Here is a 25,545-nt window from a genome sequence, read left to right on the forward strand (position 1 = left end):
CTACTTCCTAATCCATTCATCCATCAATAGACATGTAGGTTGTTTCCATGTTTTGACTGTTCACAATAGTGAACAGTGCTGCTGTGAACATAGCGGTGCCTTTATCTTTCTGAGTTACAGTTTTGTCTGGGTATATGCCCTGGAGTGAGATTGCTGGATCCTATGGTAATTCTATTTTTAGTTTTCTGAGGAAACTCCATAGTGTTTTCCATAGTAGCTGTAGCAACTTACATTACCACCAACAGTATATAGAAGGGTTCCCATTTTTCCATATCCTCTCCAGCATTCATTATTGTAGAATTTTTAATGATGGTCATTCTGACCAGTGTAGGGTGGTACCTCATTGTAGTTTTGATTTGCATTTCTCTAATAATTAATGATGCTGAGCATTTATTCATGTGCCTACTGGCCATTTGTATGTCTTCTTTAGAGAAAGGCTTGTTAATATGCTCTGCCAATTTTTTCAATCGGGTTATCTGTGTTTTTATTTTTTAAATTATTGTTGAGTTCTATGATCTGTTTACATATTTTTGAAGACAAAGCCCCTTGACTGTCTCATCATTTGAAATATTTTCTCCCATTCAATAGGTTTTCTTTTTTTTAATTTTTTTATAGTTTCTTATGCTGTGCAAAACTTTTAAGTTTGATTAGGTCCCATTTATTTATTTTTGCTTTTATTTCTATTGCCTTGGGAGACTGACTTAAGGAAACATCAGTATGATGTATGTTAGAGAATGTTTTTCTTATGGTCTCTTCTAGGATTTTTAGGATGTCATGTCTTATGTTTATGTCTCTAAGCCATTTGAGTTTATTTTTTTACCTGGTGTGCAGGTGTGTTTTAAATCCATTGATTTACATACAGCTGTCCAACTTTCCCATCCAATCACATCAATTCATAGCAAATAGATGGGGAAAAATGGAAATAGTGACAATTTTATTTTCAAGGGCTCCAAAATCACTTTGGATGGTGACTGCAGCCAAAAAATGAAAAGATTCTTGCTGCTTGGAAGGAAAGCTATGACAAACCTAGACAGCATATTGAAAAGCAGAGACATAGCTTTGCCAACAAAGGTCCATATATTCAAAGCTGTGGTTTTTCCAGTAGTCATGTATGGATGTGAGGGTTGGACCATGATGAAGGCTGAGCACAAAAGAACTGATGCTTTCAAATTGTGGTGCTGGAGAAGAACCTTGAAAGTCCCTCGAAGAGCAAGAAGATCAAAGTGGTCAATCCTAAATGAAATCAAGCTTGGATATTCATTGGAAGGACTAATGTTGAAGCTCCAATACTTTGGCCATCTGATGTGAAGAGAAAACTCATTGGAAAAGAGTCTGATACTAGGAAAGATTGAGGGCAGGAGGAGAAAGGGGAGACAGAAGGTGAGATGGTTGGATGGCATCAATGGACATGAATCTGAGCAAACTCTGGGAGATAGTGAAGGACAAGGAAGCCTGATCTGTTGCAGTCCATGGAGTCACAAAGAACTGACCATGAAAATGTGACTGAAAAACAACAAAACTTTCCCAGCACCACTGGCTGAAGAGACATTTTCCCATTTTATATGCTTGCCTCCTTTGTTGAAGATCAATTGACTATAGATATGTGGGTTTGTTTCTGGGTTCTCTATTCTATTCTGTTAATCTGTATGCCTGTGTTTGTACCAATACCACACTGTTTTGATTACTGTATTTACAGTATTGTCTGAAGTCTAGGAGAAATATGCACCCTGCTTCTTCCTCCCTCAGGTTTGCTTTAGCAATATTGCATCTTTGGTGTTTCCATATAAATTTATGGATTATTTGTTTCTAGTTCTGTGAAACGTGCCATGGGTAATTTAATAGGGATTCCATTAAAGCTGTAGATTGCTTTGAGTAGTATTGCAATTTTAACAATATTTATTATTCCAATCCATGAGCATGGGCTGTCTTTCCATTTCTTTGAATCTTTTATTCTAAATTTTCTTTATTAATGTCTTATAGTTCTCAGCATACAAATCTTTTGCCTCCTTGATCAATTTTAAAATTAAGTATTTTCTTTTATTTTCGTGTTACTTTAAAAGATACCTTTTTTTTTTTTACATTCTTCTGATATTTCATTGTTAGTGTAAAGGAATGCAAACCGTTTCTCAATGTTAAACTTATATCCTACTACACTACACTGCTGAATTCATTTATTAAATCTAGCAGCTTTTGAGTGAAATCCTCAGGGTTTTCTGTATATAGTATCATTTCACCTGCATAATGGTCAAAATTTTACCTCTTCCTTTCCAGTTTGGATAACTGTTGTTTCTTTTTCTTGACTGATTGCTGTGGCTAGGACTTCCAATACTATATTGAAGAAAAGTGGTGAGTGGGCATTCTAGTCTTGTTCTAGATTTTAGTGGGAAGGCTCTCAGCTTTTCACCATTGAGTATAATACTGGTTATGCATCTGTCATAAATGGCTTTTATTATGTTGAGATATATTTTGCCTTTTCATGCTATTCATGGGGTTCTCGAGGCAAGAATACTAAAGTGATTTGCCATTAGCTTCTCCAGTGGACCACATTTTGTCAGAATTCTCCACCATGACCCATCTGTCTTGGGTAGCTCTACATGGCATGACTCATAATTTCATTGAGTTAGACAAGACTGTGGCCCATGAGATCAGTTTGATTAGTTTTCTGTGATTGTGGTTTTTATTCTTTCTGCCCCCTGACAGATAAAGATAAGAGACTTATGGAAACTTCCTGATGGGAGAGACTGACTGTGGGGGAAAGTGAAAGAGATGAGTGAAAAGAGTTGATTTGAAATTCACCATTTAGAAAACTATGATCATGGCATCCAGTCTCATCACTTCATGGAAAATAGGTGGGGAAACAATAGCAATAGACTTTATTTTCTTGGGTTCCAAAGTCACCACAGATAGTGACTGCAGCCATGAAATCAAGAGACGCTTGCTGTGACCAACCTACACAGCATATTAAAAAGTATAGAAATTACAATGCAAACAAAGGTTCATCTAGTCAAAACTATGGCTATTCCAACAGTCATGTTTTTATGTGAGAGTTGGACCTTAACGAAAGCTGAGCGCCAAAGAATTGATGCTTTTGAACTGTGGTGTTGGAGAAGACTCTTGAGAGTCCCTTGGACTGCAAGGGAGATCAAAATAGTCAGTCATAATGAAAATCAATCCTGAATATTCACTGGAAGGACTGATGCTGAAGCTGAAACTCCAGTACTTTGGCCACCTGTTGCTAAGAGCTTTTCCGAAGAACATCGGAAAAGACCCTGATGCTGGGAAAGATTGAAGGTGGGAGGAGATGGGGACGACAGAGGGTGAGATGGTTAGATAGAACCACCTACTCTATGGACATGAGTTTGAGCAGGCTCTGTGAGTTGGTGATGGACAGGGAAGCCTGGTATGCTGCAGTCCAGGGGATTGCAAAGAGTCCGACATGACAGAGTGACTGAACTGAACTTTTATTGAGATACGTTCCCTCTATTCTCACTTTGACAAGAGTCTTCATCGTGAATGGATGTTGAATTTTGTCAAATACTATTTTGTGTATCTATTGAAATGGTCACTTTTGCTTTCCTTTTGTTAATGTGGTAAATTACATTGACTGATTTGTATATGTTGAACCATCCTTGTGAACCTAGAAAGAAAAAGAAGGCTACTTGGTCATTGTGTATGATCTTTTCTATGTGTTGCTGGATTTGGTTTGCTAATATTTTGTTGAGAATTTTACATCCTTATTAATCAAATATAGGCCTGTAATAGGACCTTTGTTGGCAAAGTAATGTCTCTACTTTTTAACACGCTGTCTTGGTGATGCCTTTGTATGGTTTTGGTATCAGGGTGATGGTGGCTTCCTAGAATGTCTTTGGAAGTCTTTCCTGTTCAATTTTTTGGAAGAGTTTGAGAAGAATCAGTATAAGTTCTTGGTGTGTTTGGTAGAATTCACCTATGAAGCCATTGGCCCTGGACTTCTGTTTGTAGGATTTTTCTTTATTATTATTACAGATTCTACTTCATTTCTTATGATTAATATGTTTCAAAGTATTTATTCTTGGCTCAATTTTGCTGGGTTGTATGATTCTAGAAAGTTGTCCATTCTTCTAGACTGTCACATTTTTGGCAAATAATTGTTGATTGTATTATCTTATGTTTTTTGTTTGTTTGTTTATTTATTTCTGATGTATCAGTTGAGATTTCTCCTTTATCATTTATTTTGTTTATTTGGGTTCTCTCTTTTCTTGGTGAGCCTGGCCAGAAGTGTGTCAATTTTTTTTCTACCCTTTCAGATAACCAACTCTTGTTTTGTTTTGTTTTTTAAGTTTTCTATTTTTTAATCTTTGTTTTATTTATTTCCTCCCTGATCTTTATTATTCCTTTCCTTGTGTTGAATTTCTGCTTTGTTTATTCTTCTTTTTCTAAGTCTTTCAGGTTAGGTTGCATTGGTTTTGGGGTAGGTTATGTTGTTGACTTGAGATTTTTCTTGTTTTGTTTTGTTTTGGTTTTTTAATGAAAGCCTGTATTGCTATGGACTTCCTTGTAAAGAACTGCTTATGTTGTGCCCCATAGATTTCATATGGTTGTTTATCATTGCCATTTGCCTCAAGGTATTTTTAAATTTCTTTTTTTATTTACTCATGTACTCAGTTTTTTTTACTCATTGACTCATTGGCCTTTTAGTAGTCTCCATGAAATCATTTTTTTTTCTCATTTCTTTTCCTGAGGCTGAGTTCTAGCTTCATGCCATTGTCATCAGAAAAGATGCTTAAAATAATTTCTGTAATCTTAAATTTATATAGGCTAGTTTTTATGCCTTAAGATGTAGCCAATCCTAAAGAATGTTCCATGTACACTTGAAAAGAACGTATTTTCTGTTTTTCTTTAGTGTAGTGTTCTGAAAATATCAATTAAGTTTGTTCTATTTTATCACTTGAGACCTGCGTTGCCTGATTAATTCTTTGTCTGAGAGATTCATTTCTAAATATAATGATTTGGACCCTCTTCTTTTTTTTCTTGATGAGTCTGACTAAGTGAAAGTGAAAGTCGTTCAGTTGTGTCTGACTGTTTGTGACCCCATGGACTTCACAATCCGTGGAATTCTCCAGGCCAGAACACTGGAGTGGGTAGCCATTCCCTTCTCCAGGGGATCTTTCCAAGCCTGGGATTGAACCCAGGTCTCCCACATTACAGGCAGATTCTTTACCAGCTGATCCACCAGGGAAGACCAAGAATACCCCTTCTCCAGCAGATCTTCCCTACCCAGGAATCAAACTGGGGTCTCCTGCATTGCAGGTGGATTTGTTACCAGCTGAGATATCAGTCTAACTAAAGTTTTATCATTTTTTATATTCTCAAAGAACCACATTTCATTGATCTTTTCTATCCTTTTCTACATCTCTGTTTCATTTATTTCTGCTCTGATTTTTATTATTTCTTTCCTTCTATTAACTTTAGGTTTTGTTTGCTAGCTTTTATCTAGTTACTTTAAGTGTGAGGTTAGGTTGTTTATTTAAGAATTTTCTTACTTTCCGAGGTAAGATGGTATCGCTATAAACTTCCCTCTTAGAACTGTTTTTGCTATGTCTCATATGTCTTGGAATGTCATGTTTTCATTTTCATTTGTCTCTTGATATTTTTTTTCCCTCTATGATTTCTTAATTGCTCCATTGGAAGTTTAGTAATATATTATTTATCTCAACATTTTGTATTTTTCACTGTCTATTTTTTCCTGTAGTTGGTTTCTAATCTCACAGTATTGTGGCTGAAAAAGCTGTTTAACTTGATTTCAATTTTCTTAAATTTACTGAGGCTTGCTTTGGGCTTCCCTGGTGGCTCAGACAGTAAAGAATCTGCCTGCAATGCAGGAGGCCCAGGTTCAATCTCTGGGTTGGGAAGATCCCCTGGAGAAGGGCATGGCGACCCACTCTAGTATTCTTGCCTGGAGAATCCCATGGACAGAGGAGGCTGGCAGGCTACAGGCCATAGGCTCTCAAAGAGTCAGACATGGCTGAAGCAACTTAGCACACACACACATGCTTTGTGCCCCAGCATGTGGTCAATCCTGGAGAATGTTCCACGTGTACTTGAGAAAAATTTGTGTTCTGCTGCTTTTGGATAAAATACCCAATAAATATTGATTAAATCTACCTGATCTACAGTGTCATTTAAGGCCTGCATTTCCTTATTGATTTTCTGTCTGGATGATCTGTTCATTGGTATAAGTGGGTGTTATCTTCCCCACTCTTATTTGTGTTACTCCTGATTTCCCCTTTTATGGCTCTTAGCATTTGCCTTATATATTGAGTTACTCCTATGCTGGGTGCATATATATTTACACTTGGTATATCTTCTTTTTGGATTGATCCCATGATCATGACGTAGTGTCCTCCTTTGTCTCTTGTAAAAGTCTTTATTTTAAAGTCTATTTTGTCTGATATGAGTATTGCCACCCCTTCTTTCTTTTGATTTCCATTTGCATGGAATACCTGTATCCATCCCTTCACTTTTTGTCTTTTTGTGTCCCTAGATCTGAAGTGGATCTCTTGTAGACAACATATATATGGGTCTTGCTTCTGTATCCATTCAGTCAATTTATGTCTTTTGGTTGGAACATTTAATCCATGTATGTTTAAGGTAATTATAAATATGTATATTCTTATTTCCACTGTGCTGTTTCCGATTTGTTTCTGTAGGTCTTTTTTCTTTCCTTTTTTCTTCTTTTGTGTTTGATGACCATCTTTAGTGTTGTATTTGGATTCCCATTTCCATGTTTGTGAATAGCTACTATAGATTACACGAGGTATTGATATAGCAGTCTATATAAATACAAGATGGTTTTAGGTTGCTGATCTCATAATTTAAAATTCACTTAAAATATCCTGCATTTCTACTTTCTTCTTTTCATGATTATTGGTTTTATACATTTGCGTGTATATAATCTCCTATGTTTAATCTATGTTTGCCTTCTCTAGTGAGCTTTTCCATTTATAATTTTCCTTTTTCTAGTTGAGGCCTTTTCTTTTCCATCTAGGGAAATTCCTTTAGCATTTTCTGCAAAGTTTATTTGATGGTGCTGATTTCCCTTAGCTTTTGCTTATTTGTAAAACTTGATTTATCCATTCAATCTGAATAGAGCCTTGCTGGTTAGAGTATACCGGAGTTTTGATTTTTTGTTCCCATCATTTTAAATGCATCATACCACTCCCTTCTGGCATACAAAGTTTCTGCTGAAAATCACCTGATTACTTTATGAGGATTCCTTTGTATGTTATTTGTTGCTTTTTGCTTGTATGCCTTTAATAGTTTTTCTTAGTCTTTAACTTTTGTCAGTTTGATTAGCACATTATTGACCAGAAATGTATTAATATGTCTTTTGTTACCCAAACGTTATTGACCTGAGGTGTATCAAGAGATCTTTTTTTTTAATCAAGAGATTTTTAAAGAGCAATAAAATTAATCTTTCCATAAGAATTGCTAGAGTTTAAAATTGATCAAGGGTTCATTATAAGATTATATTAAGATTGCCATTATCATTCACATTTTTCCCCATTAATTTTTGTTTCAACCTTGAGTATATTATACATGTAAAATTTTTAAAAATGACACATTGCACAACTTGAGGGAAAAATTTTTGGTGAACTTTATACAGCTACTTTCTTGAATGTCCAAGCAACATGTATACTAATATCTCAGAAGATAATATAAACGTAATTGTGGTTTTGGGTCATGAACTTTAAATCATTATACTAGGTTCAAACACATTTTTATTAGGTATAATAGGAGCCATTACAATCAAGACAGATTTCCAATAAGAAATAAGTTTGTTCATTCCTGTAGTATAAAATTTCATGCTTAGGATTTCAATGGGCTCCTGGAAAGCATTTTCTGCATCCTGCTGGTTGTGAAAGTGTTTTCCTCACAAAGACTTGTTGAAATGACTGAAGTAGTAGTTGGTTGGCAAGAGGTCAGGCGAATATGCAGATGAGGCATAGCTCAATACATTCAACTTTTGAAGAATTGGCTGTGCTATGTGAGGTGAATCATTATCATGGAGAAGATTTGGACCCTTTCTGTTGACCAATGCTGGCTGCAGGCATTGAAGTTTTAAATTCTCATCACTTTGTTGAGCATACTGCTTTTTTTTTTAATATAAATTTATTTATTTTAATAGGAGGCTAATTACTTTACAATATTGTATTGGTTTTGCCATACATTGACATGAATCCGGCATGGGTGTACATGTGTTCCCCACCCTGAACCCCCCTCCCAAATGCCTCCCCATCCTATGTCTCTGGGTCATCCTAGTGCACCAGTCCCAAGCACCCTGTATGATGCATCAAACCTGGACTGGTGATTCATTTCACATAAAATAATATACATGTTTCAATACCATTCTCCCAATTCATCCCACCCTTGTCCTCTCCCATAGAGTCCAAAGACTGTTCTATACATCTGTGTCTCTTTTGCTGTCTCGCATACAAGGTTATCATTACGATATTTCTAAATTCCATATATATGTGTTAGTATACTGTATTGGTGTTTTTCTTTCTGGCTTACTGCACTCTGTATAATAGGCTTCAGTTTCATCCACCTCATTAGAACTGATCCAAATGCATTCTTTTTAATGGCTGAGTAATATTCCATTGTGTATATGTACCATAGCTTTCTTATTCATTCATCTGCTGATGGGCATCTAGGTTGCTTCCATGTCCTGGCTATTATAAACAGTGCTGTGATGAACATTGGGGTACATGTGTCTCTTTCAGATCTGGTTTCCTTGGTATGTCCAGCAGTGTGATTGCTGGGTCGTATTGCAGTTCTATTTGCAGCTATTTAAGGTTTTTCCACACTGTTCTCCATAGTGACTGTCCTAGTTTGCATTCCCACCAATAGTGTAGGAGGGTTCTGTTTTCTATACACCCTCTCCAGCATTTATTGCTTGTAGACGTTGGGATAAGAGCCATTCTGACTGGCGTATAATGGTACCTCATTGTGATTTTGATTTGCATTTCTCTGACAATGAGTGATGTTGAGCATCTTTTCATGTGTTTGTTAACCATCTGTATGTCTTCTTTGGAAAAATATCTGTTTAGTCTAATGGTCCATTTTTTTGATTTGGTCATTTATTTTTCTGGATTTGAGCTGCAGGTGTTGCTTGTATATTTTTGAGATTAATTCTTGTCGGTTGCTTCATTTGCTATTATTTTCTCCCATTCTGAAGGCTGTATTTTCACTTTGCTTATAGTTTCCTTGGTTGTGCAAAAGCTTTTAATTTTAATTAGGTCCCATTTGTTTATTTTTGCTTTTATTTCCATTACTCTGGGAAGTGGGTCATAGAGAATCCTACTGTGGTTTACATAAGAGAGTGTTTCGCCTGTTTTCCTATAGGAGTTTTATAGTTTCTGGTCTTATGTTTAGGTGTTTAATCCATTTTGAGTTTATTTTTGTGTATGATGTTAGAAAGTGTTCTAGTTTCATTCTTTTACAAGTGGTTGACCAGTTTTCCCAGCACCACTTGTTAAAGAGTTTGTCTTTTCTCCATTGCATACTTTTGCCTCTTTTGTCCAAGATAAGGTAGCCATAGGTACATGGATTTATCTCTGGGCTTTCTATTTTGTTCCATTGATCTGCATTTCTGTCTTTGTGCAAGTACCATACTGTCTTTAAGACTATGGCTTTGTAGTAGAGCCTGAAGTCAGGCAGGTTGATTCCTCCAGTTCCATTCTTTTCTCTCAATATTGCTTTGGCTATTCTCAGTTTCTTGTATTTCCATACAAATTGTGAAATTATTTTTTCTAGTTCTGTGAAAAATACTGTTGGTAGCTAGATATGGATTTCATTGAATCTATACAATGCTTTGGGTCATATACTCATTTTCACTATATTGATTCTTCCGATCCATGAATACAATATGTTTCTCTATCTATTTCTGTCCTCTTTGACTTCTTTCACCATTGTTTTATAGTTTTCTACATACAGGTCTTTTGTTTCTTTAGGTAGATTTATTCCTATGTATTTTATTCTTTTCGTTGCAATTGTGAATGGAATTGTTTCCTTAATGTCTTTTTTTCTTTTCTTTTTGTAAGTGTATAGGAATGCAAGGGATTTCTGCGTGTTGATTTTATATCCTGTACCTTTAGTATATTCATTGATTAGCTCTAGTAATTTTCTGGTGAAGTCTTTAGGGTTTTGTATGTAGAGGATCATGTCGTCTGCAAACAGTGAGTTTTACTTCTTCTTTTCCTATCTGGATTCCTATTATTTATATTTCTGCTCTGACTGTTGTGGCTAAATCTTGCAAAAATATGTTGAATAGTAATGGTGAGAGTGGGCACACTTCTCTTGTTCTTGACTTTAGGTGAAATACTGTCAATTTTTCACCATTGAGGACAATGTTTGCTGTGGGTTTGTCATATATAGCTTTTATTATGTTGAGGTATGTTCCTTCTATCCATGCTTTCTGGAGGGTTTTTATCATAAATGGATGTTGAATTTTGTCAAATGCTTTCTCCCCTGTCTATTGAGATAATCATATGGTTTTATCTTTCAATTTGTTAAGGTGGTGTATTACACTGATTGGTTTGTGGATATTGAAGAATCCTTGCGTCCCTGGGATAAAGTCCACTTGCTCATGATGTATGATCTTTTTAATATGTTGTTGGATTCTGTTTGCTAGAATTTTGTTAGGGATTTTTGCATCTATTTTCATCAGTGATATTGGCCTGCTGTTTTCTTTTTTTATGGCATCTTTGTCAGATTTTGGTTTTAGGGTGATGGTGGCTTCATAGAATGTGTTTGGAAGTTTACTTTTCTCTGCAATTTTCTGGAAAAGTTTGAATAGGATAGATGTTAGCTCTTCTCTAAATTTTTGGTAGAATTCAGCTGTGAAGCCATCTGGTCCTGGGCTTTTGTTTGCTGGAAGATTTCTGATTACAGTTTTGATTTCCTTGCTTGTAATGGGTCTGTTAAGATCTTCTATTTCTTTCTGGTTCAGTTTTGGAAAGTTGTACTTTTCTAAGAATTTGTCCATTTCTTCCAAGTTGTCCATTTTCTTGACATATAGTTGCACATCGTAGTCTCTCATGATCCTTTGTATTTCTATGTTGTGGGTTATGATCTCTCCATTTTCATTTCTAGCTTTGTTGATTTGATATTTCTCCCTTTGTTTCTTAATGAGTCTGGCTAATGATCTGTCCATTTTATTTATCTACTCAAATAACCAGCTTTTGGCTTTGTTGATTTTTGCTATGGTCTCTTTTGTGTCTTTTGCATTTATTTCTGCCCTAATTGTTAAGTTAACTTTCTTTCTACTAACCCTGGGGTTCTTCATTTCTTCCTTTTCTAGTTGCTTTAGGTGTAGAGTTAGTTTATTTATTTTACTTTTTTTTCTTGTTTCTTGATGTAAGCCTGTATTGCTATGAACCTTCCCCTTAGCACTGCTGTTACAGTGTCCCATAGGTTTTGGGTTGTTGTGTTTTCATATTCATTCGTTTCTATGAGCCTACTTCTTAGATATTTTGCTGAGTTTTGGTGGGATTCAGAAAGCTGTAATGGATCAGACCAGCATTAGATCACCAAACATTGCCCATGACCCTTTTCTGTGCAAGTTTGGCTTTAGGAAGTGCTCTGAAGCTTCTTCTCAGTCCAACCACTGAGCAAGTTGTCACTGATTGTCACATAAAATCCAATTTTATCACATGACACAATCTGATTGAGAAATAGTTCATTGTTGTGTAGAATAAGAGAACACAGCACTTCAAAACAATCATATTTTTATATTTTTATTCAGCTCATGAGGCACCCACTTATTGAAGTTTTTCACCTTTCCAATTTGCTTCAAATGCTGAATAATCATAGAATAGTTGATGTTGAGTTCTTCTGTTTTCTCATGTAGTTGTAAGAAGATCAGCTTTGATGATCCTCTTAGTTGGTTGTCGTCAAATTCCAATGGCCAGTCACTATGCTCCACATCTTCAAGGCTCTCATCTCCTTTGCCAAACTGGTTGAACCACAACTACACTGTATTCTTATTAGCAGTTCCTGGGCAAAATGTGTTGTTGTTGTTACAAGTTATCTCCACTGATTTATGACCCATTTTGAACGCAAATAAGAAAATCGCTCAAATTTGCATTTTGTTTATCATTTCTATAGTCTAAAATAAATATAAAATAAACAGCAAGTAATAAATCATTAGCAAAAAATCACAAACTGAGATATGTGTGTTAAAATTATATATAACATAACCACATTTATTTAAGAACGTATTCCAATATAACAAATTTCAATAATACAAGAACTGCAATTACTTTTGCACCAGCAGTAGCTTTTCAGAATATATCTCCAATTCAGACGATGTGACTCTTAGATCGATAACAACAACAGCCACAACAAAAACTTAGTGATTGATTCTGATACAGAGATAAAATGAAGCTCATGATAGTGTAGAATGTCCCTTTGTTTCTACAGAAGAGCGGACTGAAGACAAGATTTCTCAAAAATTAGATTTTACAGGTAATGTCATGTGTATACTGTCATATGTTACAACCTGCGTAGTGTTATTGAAATAACAGAATTAAGTTTTGACTAGCCAAAATATAAAAAACTAGCCATAGGCATTAATTTCTGCAATAATTTCTCAGTCAGTAATGAGCTATTATGTGTCTTTACATGTTCCTCCTTTGTTTATGCCTATATGAAACTCTCTGTGCTTCTTGGATTTGGTCACTGTTTTCTTTCCCAGGTCAGGGAAGTTTTCAGCTATTATCTCTTTAAATATTTGCTCATGCCCTATCTCTCTCGTCTCCTTTTGGGAGAAGAGAATATGAATGTTAATGAGTTTAATGTTGTCTTGGAGGTCTTTTAGTTTTCCTCATTTTTTTCCCTTCCTTTTTTTATTTATTCTGTTCTGTGGCAGTGATTAACACCAGCTGTCCTCCAGCTCACTTATTCATTCTTCTGCCTCATTTATTCTGTCATTGATTCCTTCTAGTGTGTTTTTCACCTCTGCCATTGTTTTTCTGTTTCTACCCTCATTAGGTTTTATTTTCCATAATTTCTTTTGTATGTAAAAAAAAATGAAATTTTTGAGGAAAATTAGAGCTGAATGACAAAGAAAGTACTGCATGTCAAAAAATGCCTGCAGATAATCTCCAGTATATGCACATTTTTGTATTAAAAAGGGAAAATATAATAAATAAAAATGTGTCTGATTTATTCATACACATTTTAGAAGAGTCCTAAATGAAAATATTACTTAATTCAAATCATTAGTGAGTTATATAAAGATTTATCATGATCAGAGTTAGGATTTATCCTAGGAAAGAAATAATGCTTCACCAACAAAAAATTTTATTGATATACTTTAAAGCCCCATTAATGAACTAAATTGCAAAAATTGCATCATTAGCTCAAAAACAGAAACTCATCTGATAGATTTCACCATCAATTATAGGTTGAACATATAGTGAAGGTCCAAGTCAAAACAATGAGATGAGATAAAAAGAAAGGTGTATAAAGATTAGAAAGGAAGAAAGACATTTTTTTTTTTTGCAGTAGCCACACCCATCTGCATTAAAATGTCAACATAATCTATGTGAGAATATGTAACATTCATTCCCTGGTGGCTCAGATGGTAAAGAATCTGCCTACAATGCTGGAGACCTGGGTTCAATCCACGGGTTGGGAAGATCCCCTGGAGGAGGACATGGCAACCCAGTCCAGTATTCTTGCCTGGAGAAGCCCCATGGACAGAGGAGCCTGGGGGGCTACAGTTCATGGGGTCACAAAGAGTCAGACATGACTGAATGACAACACAGCACATATTTAATAGATGAAATATTAAATTGATAAAGGAGAGGGCAAAAGAGGGGGAGAGAGAGAAATAGGTCAGTCAAGTTACTGGATAAAATAAACAAATTCAAAGATTAAGAAAATTATTTTACAGTAACAGAAATTATGTAGAAACTTTAATGTTAATATTCAAGATAGTAACAATATCTACAAACTATCAATGAACTAATCTAGTGATGAATAAATAAGATCTTTATTAATAAAAATGTAAAGCTGTATTAATGGACATAAAGAGATTTCAATAAATGCAAAGATACACCATGTTCATGGAAAGAAGGTCATTATTTAACATACATTAATTCTTAAAAAAGTTAGCCTATACATTTTAAATTAAAACCTGTACAGTTTCATGGAAAGGACTTTATGAAGTATTCCAAAATGTACATTCCAGAATAAGAGTGCAATAGCTAAACAACAGTACTAAAAGGAAGAAAACAAGTGGGCTCCACCAGGTTTGAATATATATCCCCACATCATAGTAGTTAAAACAGATTCAGAAAGTGAAAATAAGTCAAATAATATCTTAAAGATCACGGTGGAAGATTTATGTATAAAATAAAAGTAGTAAAAATCAATTAGAAAATTGCTTTGAATTTCCAGTCCAGCATGAAAATAGCTTGAAAGTTGTCACTCCATATTACCACAGATAAAAAGCAGAAAAAACTAAACATCAACAACTTTTCAAGATCTGTCAGAGAATGGAGGTTACAAGGCAAATTTCTTCCCCCAAGTCAAAGAGAAATATAAGTATATACAGAAAAATCACAACTTACAAGAAAAAAAGACTGTGAGGAAAAAAACCTCCATGGGAATCAGTATTGGAGTAGAAAACTTGAACTACAACTTATGATTTAATGAAAGTTCAGTATGGACAACTCAAAGAGATAAAAACTAAAGAAGGTTCTAGTCTATGGATGGGAGTACTTAAATATTTTTGTGAGTTTTACTTCCAGGAGTTCTACCAGGTTCTCAAAGTGAAGACTGGAAGAAAAAAATCCCCTTGCACTTCCTGCTGGGGAGAGAAAAGGAAGTTATTTTGAAATATGCCAAAACATTCTGTTCTTCTTAAGGCTTGTCCTCAAGAGAAATAATTTATTATAGTCTAAACTATTGGTGTTCTATCACGGTCTAATAATATAGGAAATGGAAATATCCAACTTCAGCCCTCTCTCTCCTGCCACTTGCGAGAAGAGAAAGACAACTACAGATCCCACTAGTCTTCTGGGTAGAGGAAGAAAAGTACTCAATCCTAGTCCCCTCTAACCATCTAGTCCCTTCTTAATTGGGAGGAACCAAGAAACACTTGTGAAGTTCACAGTCCAAGGGTATAGGCTCACTAAAGCAGAGACATAATCATGAGACTAAAGAACAATTGTCATCTTCCGACAACCTACCACCATATTATTAAAAGTCTCTTGGCTGTAGGTCCTTTCATCCAGTACATTTCTGGCATTCAACAAAAATTTTCAAAGCATACTAAAAGGCAGAAAAAATTTGAAGAGAGAGAGAGGGCAAGCATCAGAAGCAAAGGCAGATATGACAAGAATATTAGGATTATTAGAGCAGAAAATTAAACTAGCTATGATTAATATGCTATAAGATTAATCAGTAGGCAGCATACCAGAAGAGAAGGGCAACTTGAAAAATGAAAATTCTAAGAAGGACTCAAAAGAGATGTTAGAGATTAAAAATATGAAAACAAAAATGGAGAATGCTCTTGACTGACTTATTTACAGACTAGTCCAGGGAGAGGAAAAAATATCTCAGTCTGAAGATATGTCAATAAAATCTTACAATAGTGAAAATAAGAAAGAAAGAAAGAAAAAAACTGAGAAAAAGAATAGAATATCCATGAACTGTGTGACAAAATGTGTGACAAAATGTGTACCATGTATGGAAATAGGAATACCAGAAAGAGAATGAGAGGAAAAAAAAAAAAAGAAGAAGGTATATTTGAAGCAATAGTGACTGAAAACTTCCTCCAAATTAATGTCAGACACAAAAGCACCAGATTCAAGAAGCTCAGAGAACACCAAGCAGAAAAACTGTCAAAAAGAAAAACCCTTCAACTAGTCATATCATATTCAAACTACAGAAAATCTAAGATAAGGTCTTGAAAGAAATTAGAGGAAAGAAACAACTTTAGTACAGCAAACATAAGAATTTCATCTGATTCCTCATACAAACTTATGAGCCAGAGATGAGAGTAAAATGTTTAAGGTATTAAGAGAAATAAAACATCAACTTAGAATTATGTATCCTATAAAATTACCCTTCAAAAGTGAAAGAGAGATAAGTACTTTCTCAGACAAACATTGAGAAAATGTGGCCAGCAGAACTGTCTTGTAAGAAATTATAAAAGGTAAGGGATAAAAGTTCTTCATAAAGGAGGAAAATCATATATTTCAGAAACAGATTTGCATAAAGAAAGGAAAAGCATTAGAAAAAGAATGTTATACACACTCAGTTGCTAAGTTGTATCCAGCTGTTTGTGACTCAATGGACTGTAGCAGCCTGCCAGGCTCCTCTGTCTATGGTATTTTCCAAGCAAGAATACTGGAGTAGGATGCCATTCCCTTTTCCAGGGAACCTTCTTGACCAAAGGATCGAACTGGTGTCTCCTGCTTGGTAGGCAGATTCTTTACAACTGCACTACTTGGGAGGCCCAGAAAAAGAATAAGTGAGTGAAAGTAAAAAACAACAACAATAACAACAACAACAACAACAACAACAAAACTTCTATTTTTCTTCTTATTAACTGATCTACCAGAAACAGTTTAGTCAAAATAATAATAGAAATAATCATAGATTTTAGCTCAGGTATAAGTAAAATGAATCTTAACAATGATAACAGGGACAGAAGAGACGAATTAGGAACAGCTGCTATAAAGTAATTTTACTATCTATGAAGTGCTATAGTGTCACCTGAAAGTGGACTTGGATTACTTCTAAATGTATATTGCTAACTCTAGGAAAAGTAAAAAAAAAAAAATAAATAAAGGCAGAAAACAGTTAATTGATAGTCTAATGTAGGAGAAAAAGTGAAAACATATAAAATGCTCAATTGAAACAAAAAAAAAAGCAGAGGAAGATTTGAAGACAAAACTTGGAATGAAGAACAAAGAAAATGAATATAAAACAGTCATATATATGGTAAATATTAATGAAACTATATCACCAGTCATTTCAATTGCCAATGGCCTAAATATACCAGTTAAATGACAGAGACTGTCACAGTGGAGCAAAAGAAAAAAAACATCAATAAAAGTAAATGTGGTTCTTAAGAAACCCACTTTATTATATATATAGATACATATTATATATGTACATATATATTAATTAAAGGTCTGCAGAAAAGCATACCATACTAATACTAATCAAAGAAAGTTGGGGTTGGTATGATACTTATAGACCGAGCTACTTTCAGAGCAAGGAAATTTATCAGGGATAAAGAGAGATATTGCATAATGATAAAAAAAAGTCAATTGTTGAAAAAGACATAAAATTGATTATGTGTATGTGCCTAACAACAGAGAGTCAAAATGTGTGAGTCAAAAGGTGACTGAACTACAAGGAGAAATATATGAATGAACTACTATATTTGGAGACCTCAATACCTTTCACTCATAAATGCACAAAGCTAGCTGGCAGAAAAATCAGTAAAGATTTGAACTCAACAGAACGTTCAATCAATTCTTAAACCTCAACAAAAGGCAATGAGCATCCTGATTACAAAGATGAGCCAAATACCTTAACAGAACCTCACCAAAGAAGACATACATGTGACAAGTAAGCATATAAAAAGATGATGAACATTATATGTCATTAGGGCTTCCCAGGTGGTGCTAGTGGTAAAAAACCTGCCTGCCAATGCAGAAGATGCAAGAGACGTGGGTTAGATCCCTGGGTGGGGAAGATGCCCTGGAGAAAGAAACGGTACCCACTCCAGTGTTCTTGCCTAGACAGAGGAGCCTGGTGGGCTACAGTCCTTAGTGTTGCAAAGAGTCAGACATAACTGAAGTGAAGCAAGCAAACAAGAAGGGGATTTATAAATTAAAACAACAATAAGAAATCACTACAAACCTATCAGAATGACTGAAATCCAAAATGTGGACAACACCAAATCCTGACAAGAATGTAGGCAACAGAGCTCTCATCCTCTGTAGAGGGGAAAGCAAAATGTGTACCATTTTGGAAAACAGTTTGGCAGTCTCTTACAAAACTAAACACTCTTATCATATTATCCAGGAATCAGCCTCCTGGGTATTTAACCAAATGAATTAAAACTTATGTCCATTAAGAAACCTGCACACAGATGTTTACAACAGTTTATTCATATTTTCCAAAACTTAGAAGCAACCAAGGTGTCTTTCAGTAGCTGTATGGATAAACTGTGGTACCTCCAGACAATGGAATATTATTGGCCCTAAAAAGAAATTATCTATTAAGCCATAAAAATTCATGTGGGAACCATAAATGCATGTTACTAAATGAAAGAAGCCAATCAAAAAAAAAATATTTTAAGACACCAACTATATGGCATTCTGGAAAACATAAAACTATGAGATGATAAAAAGATAATTAGTATCCAGAAGTCAAGAAGAAAGAAAAATTAATAGGTATAGCATAGGGCAGTGGAAATACTTTGTATGATACTATAATAGCGGATGTATGTCATTATACATTTGTCCAAACCAAGAGAATATATAAAACAACATTATACAACTATTAAACAATATTATGCAACATTATACAACTAAAGGCCATGGGCGATAATGATGTGTCCATGTAGGTTCACGGATTATAAAATATACCATACTAGTGCAGGATGTTGATGGTGGATGGGGCTCTGTGTGTTTGGAACAAGAGTTATATGCTAACTATGTACTTTGTGCTCAGTTTTGTTGTAGACTTAAGACTGCCCTGAAGAACAGTCTATTTAAAGCTATTAGTGAGGCAAACATAAATTATTCTCTATTAGGAAAATTGTCTTACTATATGTAGAAAAAAAATAAAGTGGGTCTTTATATCTTGCAGTATTAAAAACATATATTCCAAATGGAGGTAACTCCAGGAAAGCTATGCCAAAACTAAAAAAGGGAAAATTCACGTTAGAATCTGAGGATTGAGCTTAGGGATATGTTTGAAAAAGTTCTTTAAATTGATTCCAATATTCATTTTTGATTAATAGCCTCTTTTAACTGCTCATCTTAGTTACTCTACTATTTAGCACAACTGTATGGCTTGTGACATGCTTTTAGTAAAATTTGGTCTAATTTCTATGATTATATAATGATTTTAAAGTGTATAATTTTTCATATAAGGATTAGATCATATCAGAGGTCACAAAGAAACTCCAAATTTTTATACATGCGCGCACACACACACACACACACACACACACATATAGATACACACATATATCTATATATATAGATAGATATAGATATTTTGTAAAATAAATATTTATTAAAATTCTAACAATATGTTTTTGATCTAAGAGATTTTCAAAAACAGATTAGAGTAAAAAGAATCAGTGAAGACCAGAAAACTGAGACATAACCATGAAAATAATATTTGTTCTTACTATCATTATCATTACTAACATTTCAGTTCAATTCAGTCACTCAGTAATATATGACTCATTGAGGCCCCAAGGACTGCAGCACGATAGGCATCCCTGTTCATCACCAACTCCTGGAGCTTTTTCAAATTCATGTCCATTGAGCCGGTGATGTCATGCAACCAGCTCATCCTCTGTCATCCCTTTCTCCTTCGGCCTTCAACCTTTCCCAGCATCAGGGTCTCTTCCAATGAGTCAGCTCTTTGCATCAAGTGGCCAAAGTACTGGAGCTTCAACATCAATCCTTCCAATGAATATTCAAGACTAATTTCCTTTGCGATTGACTAGCTTGATCTCCTTGCAGTATAAGAGACTCTCAAGAGTCTTGTTCAACACCACAGTTCAAAAGCATCAATTCTTTGGTGTTCAGCTTTCCTTAAGTTCCAACACTCACATCCATACATGACTAAAAGAAAAAACCATAGCTATGACTATACGAACCTTTCTTGGTAAAGTAATGTCTCTGCTTTATAACATGCTGTCTAGCTTTGTCATAGCTTTTCTTCCAAGGGGTGTCTTTTAATTTCGTGGCTGCAGTCACTATCTGCAGTGATTTTGGAGCCCCCCAAAATAAAGTCTCCCACTGTCTCCACTGTTTCCCCATCTATTTTCCATGAAGTGATGGGAAAAGATCCCATTATCTTCATTTTTTGAATGTTGAGTTTTAAGCTAGATTTTTCACTCTCCTCTTTTCACCTTCATCAAGAGGCTTTTTAGTACCTTTTCACATTCTACAATAAGGGCAGTGTCATCTGCATATCTGAGGTTACTGATGTTTCTTCTGGTAATCTTGATTCCAGCTTGTGCTTCATTCAGCCTGGTGTTTCACATGATGTACTCTCCATATAAGTTAAATAAGCAAGGTGACAATATAGAGGTTTGTTGTACTCTTTTCCCAAAATGGAACCAGTTCACTGTTCCATGTCTGGTTCTAAATGTTGCTTCTTGACCTGCATACAAGTTTCTCAGAAGACAGGTAAGGTGGTCTGGTGTTCACATCTCTACAAGAATTTTTCACAATTTGCGATCCACAAAGCCAAAGGCTTTAGTGTAGTCAATGAAGCATAAATACATGTATTTCTGGAATTATCTTGCTCTTTCTATGATCTGATAGATGTTGACAATTTGATCTCTGGTTGTTCCGCCTTTTCTAAATTCAGCTTGAACATCTAGAAATTCTGGGTTCACATACTATTGAAGACTAGCTTAAAGAATTTTGAGCATCCCTTTGCTAGCGTGTGAGATGAGTGCAATTGTGTGGTAGTTGGAGCACTTTTTGGCATTGCCATTCTTTGGGATTGGTATGAAAAGTGATCTTTTCCAGTCCTGTGGCCACTGATGAGTTTCCCAAATTTGCTGGCATGTTGAATTGGCAGTTGAACAGCATTATATTTTAGGATTTGAAATATCTCACTTGGAATTCCATCACCTCCACTAGCTTTGATCATAGTGATGCTTCCTAAGGCCCACTTGATTTCTCAGTCCAGGATGGGTGGCTCTAGGTGAGTGATCACACCATCGTGGTTATCTGGGTTATGAAGATCTTTTTTACATAGTTCTTCTGTGTATTTTTGCTACCTCTTCTTAATATCTTCTACTTCTGCTAAGTCCATACCGTTTTTGTCCTTTATTGTATCCGTCTCTGCATAAAAAAGTTCCCTTTGTATCTCTAATTTTCTTAAAAAGAACTGTAATCTTTCCCATTCCATTGTTTTCTTCTATTTCTTTGCATTAATCACATAGGAAGGCTTTCTTATATCTCTTTCCTATTCTTTGGAACTCTGCATGCAGATGAGTGTATCTTTCCTTTTCTCTTTTGCATTTTTTTTTTATGTTACATTGTAACTTTTTTTTTTTTTTAATTTTTATTTTTCAGTGGGTTTTGTCATACATTGATATGAATCAGCCATAGAGTTACACGAATTCCCCATCCCGGTCTCCCATCCCACCTCCCTCTCCACCCGATTCCTCTGGATTTTGATTCTCTTTCCTCAGCTATTTATAAGGCATCTTCACACAACTGTTTTGCCTTTTTGCATTTTTTCTTGAGGATAATTTTGATCACTGCCTCCTAGCCAATATTATGAACCTCTGTTTATAGTGCTTCAGACACTCTATTAGATGTAATCCCTTGAATATATTTGGCACTCCCACTGTATATTTGGAAAGGATTCGATTAAGTCACAGCTGAATGAACTAGTGGTTTTCCCTATTTTCTTAAACTTAAGTCTGAATTTAGCAATGAAGAGTTCATGATCTGAGTTACAGTAAGCTTCAGGTGTTGTTTTTGCTGACTGTATAGAGTTTTAATGCAGGTCAGGAAGCAACAGTTAGAACCAGACATTGAACAACAGACTGGTTCCAAATCAGGAAAGGAGTACGTCAAGGCTGTATATTGTCACCCTGCTCATTTAACTTATATGCAGAGCACATGATGAGAAATGCTGGGCTGGATGAAGAAAAAGCTGGAATCAAGATACCTGGGAGAAATATCAATAACCTCAGATAAGCAGATGACACCACCCTTATGGCAGAAAGCAAAGAATAACGGAAGAGCTTATTGATGAAAGCGAAAGAGGAGACTGAAAAAGTTGACTTAAAACTCAACATTCAGAAAACTAGGATCATAACATCTGGTCCCATCATTTCATAGCAAATAGATGGAGAAACAGTGGAAACAGTGACAGACTTTATTTTGGGGGGCTCCAAAATCACTGCAGATGGTGACTGCAGCCATGAAATTAAATGATGCTTGCTCCTTGGAAGAAAAGTTCTGACCAAAGTAGACAGCATATTAAAAAGCAGAGGCATTACTTTGCCAGCAAAGGTCCGTCTAGTCAAAGCTATGATTTTTCCAGTATTCACGTATGGATATGAGAGTTGGACCATAAAGAAAGCTGAGTGCCAAAGAATTGATGCTTTTGAACTGTGGTGTTGGAGAAGACTCTTGAGAGTCCCTTGGACTGTAAGGATATCCAAACAGTCCATCCTAAAGGAAATCAGTCCTGAATATTCATTGGAAGGATTGATACTGAAGCTGATACTCCAATACTTTGGTCACCTGATGCGAAGAGCTGACTCATTGGAAGAGACCCTGATGCTCAGAAAGATTGAAAGCAGGAGAAGAGGATGACAGAGGATGAGATGGTTGGATGGCATCACCGACTCAATGGACATGAGTTTGAGTAGGCTCTGGGAGTTGGTAATGGACAGGGAGGCCTGGCATGCTACAGTCCAGGGGTTTACAACGGGTCAGGTATGACTGAGCGACTAAACTTAACTGAGCTGATAGATCTTCTCCATCTTTGGCTGCAAAGAATAATATTTTTCATGATATTTTCCTATATCACAGTATCACAATATGTACATATGAGACTGCTTCCTTTACAGATTCAATTAATTCAAAATTCTTCTTCTAAATTGAGAAAATAAGTTAAAACTCTTGGTCAAAAATATAATGAACCCCAAAATTATAAAATTCGTGTAATATAGTAAGTTTAACAGCTTATGATGGTTCAGTTCAGATGAAATTTAATTCAAAACCTTATGGACTGATACTTAATGTTTCCTAGGGAAATTATATTCCTCCAATGAAAGAGAAAATTTATAATTTATTCATCATATCATAGCATAACTATGTTTGCATGAGCTTTTATTTAATGATCATTGATATTATTTAATGATCCAATTTGTGACTTTTTAAGAATATCTGGGATGTGTGTCTCTTCCCCTATAAAGATCGTCTTCCTCTTTGATGACTTAGAGGGAGGCAGTCTTCCATTTCTTTGTAATGAAAAATGGATAGATATAACCAATATAAAGGAAATAGAAATACTGACAACTTAGTTGATTTCCTTTTTCTATCTTTAGACACAGTTTCTTTTCTAACTACTCTTTAGCAGAGAGTGATACACATGAAATACTGTGTTTCTTCCATAATAACTCATCTCTTTTGAGTGTTTGTGTATAATTTCCTTCATCTCTCCTATGTCAGCAGTTCTACTATTCTTTTCATTCATGTGAACAAATGAGGCAATTGATACCTTTTAATTCGTATTAGTTTTGAATCTTATTTATCCACATCCACTTTCCCTGTCATGATGCTTAAGTTATACCCAGGATTCCCAACTGCCTAAATGATACAACTTTTTATCTTACTTGATAACTAGATCATAGGTAGGCAATGTACAGAAAGAACAAAGATATATCTTGGGACAATATTTTAGAGAGGCTTATATAGCCCTGATGTATAGCTAAACACTATACTGTCAAAATTGAAGACACTTCCACCCATACATGAGTTAACTAAACCTACTGTCCATTCCAGAATAGAGAGGTAGAGCGTCACTAACTACAAGTTTTTCTAGTGTTCAGAATATAAATTTATCTGGATAATTTAACTCAAAGAAAAGTGTACATGTAAATACCTCAAATATTATGTTTATAAACTCTCCAAGATCACTGAGAATTCACATACAAATCTTGGCCATAAATATCCGTTTTTTCAAGGTCATGGCTACTGAGGATGCATATCCATTAGGAGTATTTTGTTGAATGTAAAGTAGCTTATAGGGTGGATAGGAAAACTGAAAAAAAAAAAAGAATTGTAATCAAGATAGGAATGGTTATGGAGAGGAATTATTATGAGCTCAAATCTGAGTTAATGAACTGCACTTCCTTTCTTGCTTTACTTGTCTCAAGATCCAAAGTTTAGGGAGACAGATTCCAAAAGACTGAGTTTATCTCACTTGTCCAATCCATTTCCATAACAACATAGTAAGAAGAGGTTGGAAATGGGATTTTTAACAATTCCTCAAGTACTAAGCTTCTATGATTTACTAATGAATGAATGAAAACCTTAATAAAATCAAAATTACAAGAGTGCTATCTCTTTCATCTTTGTGCTGATACAATACACTGTCCTTTCAAGGCAGCAATTGGTATGATTTTCCTATTTAGCATCATGGCCACCTAGGAATCAGACTACAGAAACAATTCTAGTATCCTTAGAGAGGGAAAGGGGAAGGACAAGGACTTGGACTATGGACTATAGACTATAGACTTTGGTTCAAGACTCTACTTGAACCAAAGCATCACCATTCTTATTTATTTTTGTGCATTTCTATAATTGTGTGTTTGAGAACCACTAATCCAAAGTTATAGAGCTGATGTTATAAATAAACTCTCTTAAATCTGCCTAGTGCTACCTGATTTCTATAGGAAATCCAAAATGGATATTTTGAAAATTTGGCAGTCATCATATTTGTTATGTGGCAGAATTCTTGAACTTCCCAGCCAGTTTTTTTTCCTAGCTATCCCTAAGATGAGTGACTATATGACTAGTTTCATCAATTCTTGTCAAGATGATTACTGTGTCTAGATCTTATTGGATGTCTTAAAAATCATATTGTCATTGATTGTATGTTTAGGAGCATAATAATATATATTATCTTTAAATATGGGCTTGTATTATGTTAACAATAATTTATATAATTCTCTTGTTATACATCTATCTTCTTTTTCTTCTAAGGATTTAATAAAGAAAAATGGGGCTGCTGCTATCTTTAATAGCAAAGTCATAGGAAAAATCTTTTAAGACTTAACGTGGTAATTTTTAACAGATGAACTAGGATAAAAATAAATAATTGCCTCATGCAGTAAATAAAATTCTTTGATCTTTCTTAGAATTAAGAAAATGCATATTTCATTTAAAAATGCACTTATGATCAAGTATTCATCACAAATAATCATTCAGGGAAAGGCACAGATATTTGAAAATTTTCACACTATTTACTTTAATGGCTAATACCCTGATCATCCCCTATGTGTGTATTATATATATATATATATATATATATATATATATATATATAGTCAGAATAGGAAAAAGAAGTCCAAACTAGTGATGGCTAAAAGACAAAGAAAGAAAATGCCTGCAAAAAAAAAAAAAAAAAAGGAAGGTGCAAGGACTGGAGTGAGAAATTCAGGCGAAGCAAACAGCCCTCCCGTCTAGCCCAATTTACACAGGGCAGGCTCAGGGGGAGGCGAAAAAAACATATAAAACGAGCCAAAATTGA

Source organism: Muntiacus reevesi, chromosome X (genome assembly GCF_963930625.1).
Source record: "Muntiacus reevesi chromosome X, mMunRee1.1, whole genome shotgun sequence".
Lineage (NCBI taxonomy): Eukaryota > Metazoa > Chordata > Mammalia > Artiodactyla > Cervidae > Muntiacus > Muntiacus reevesi.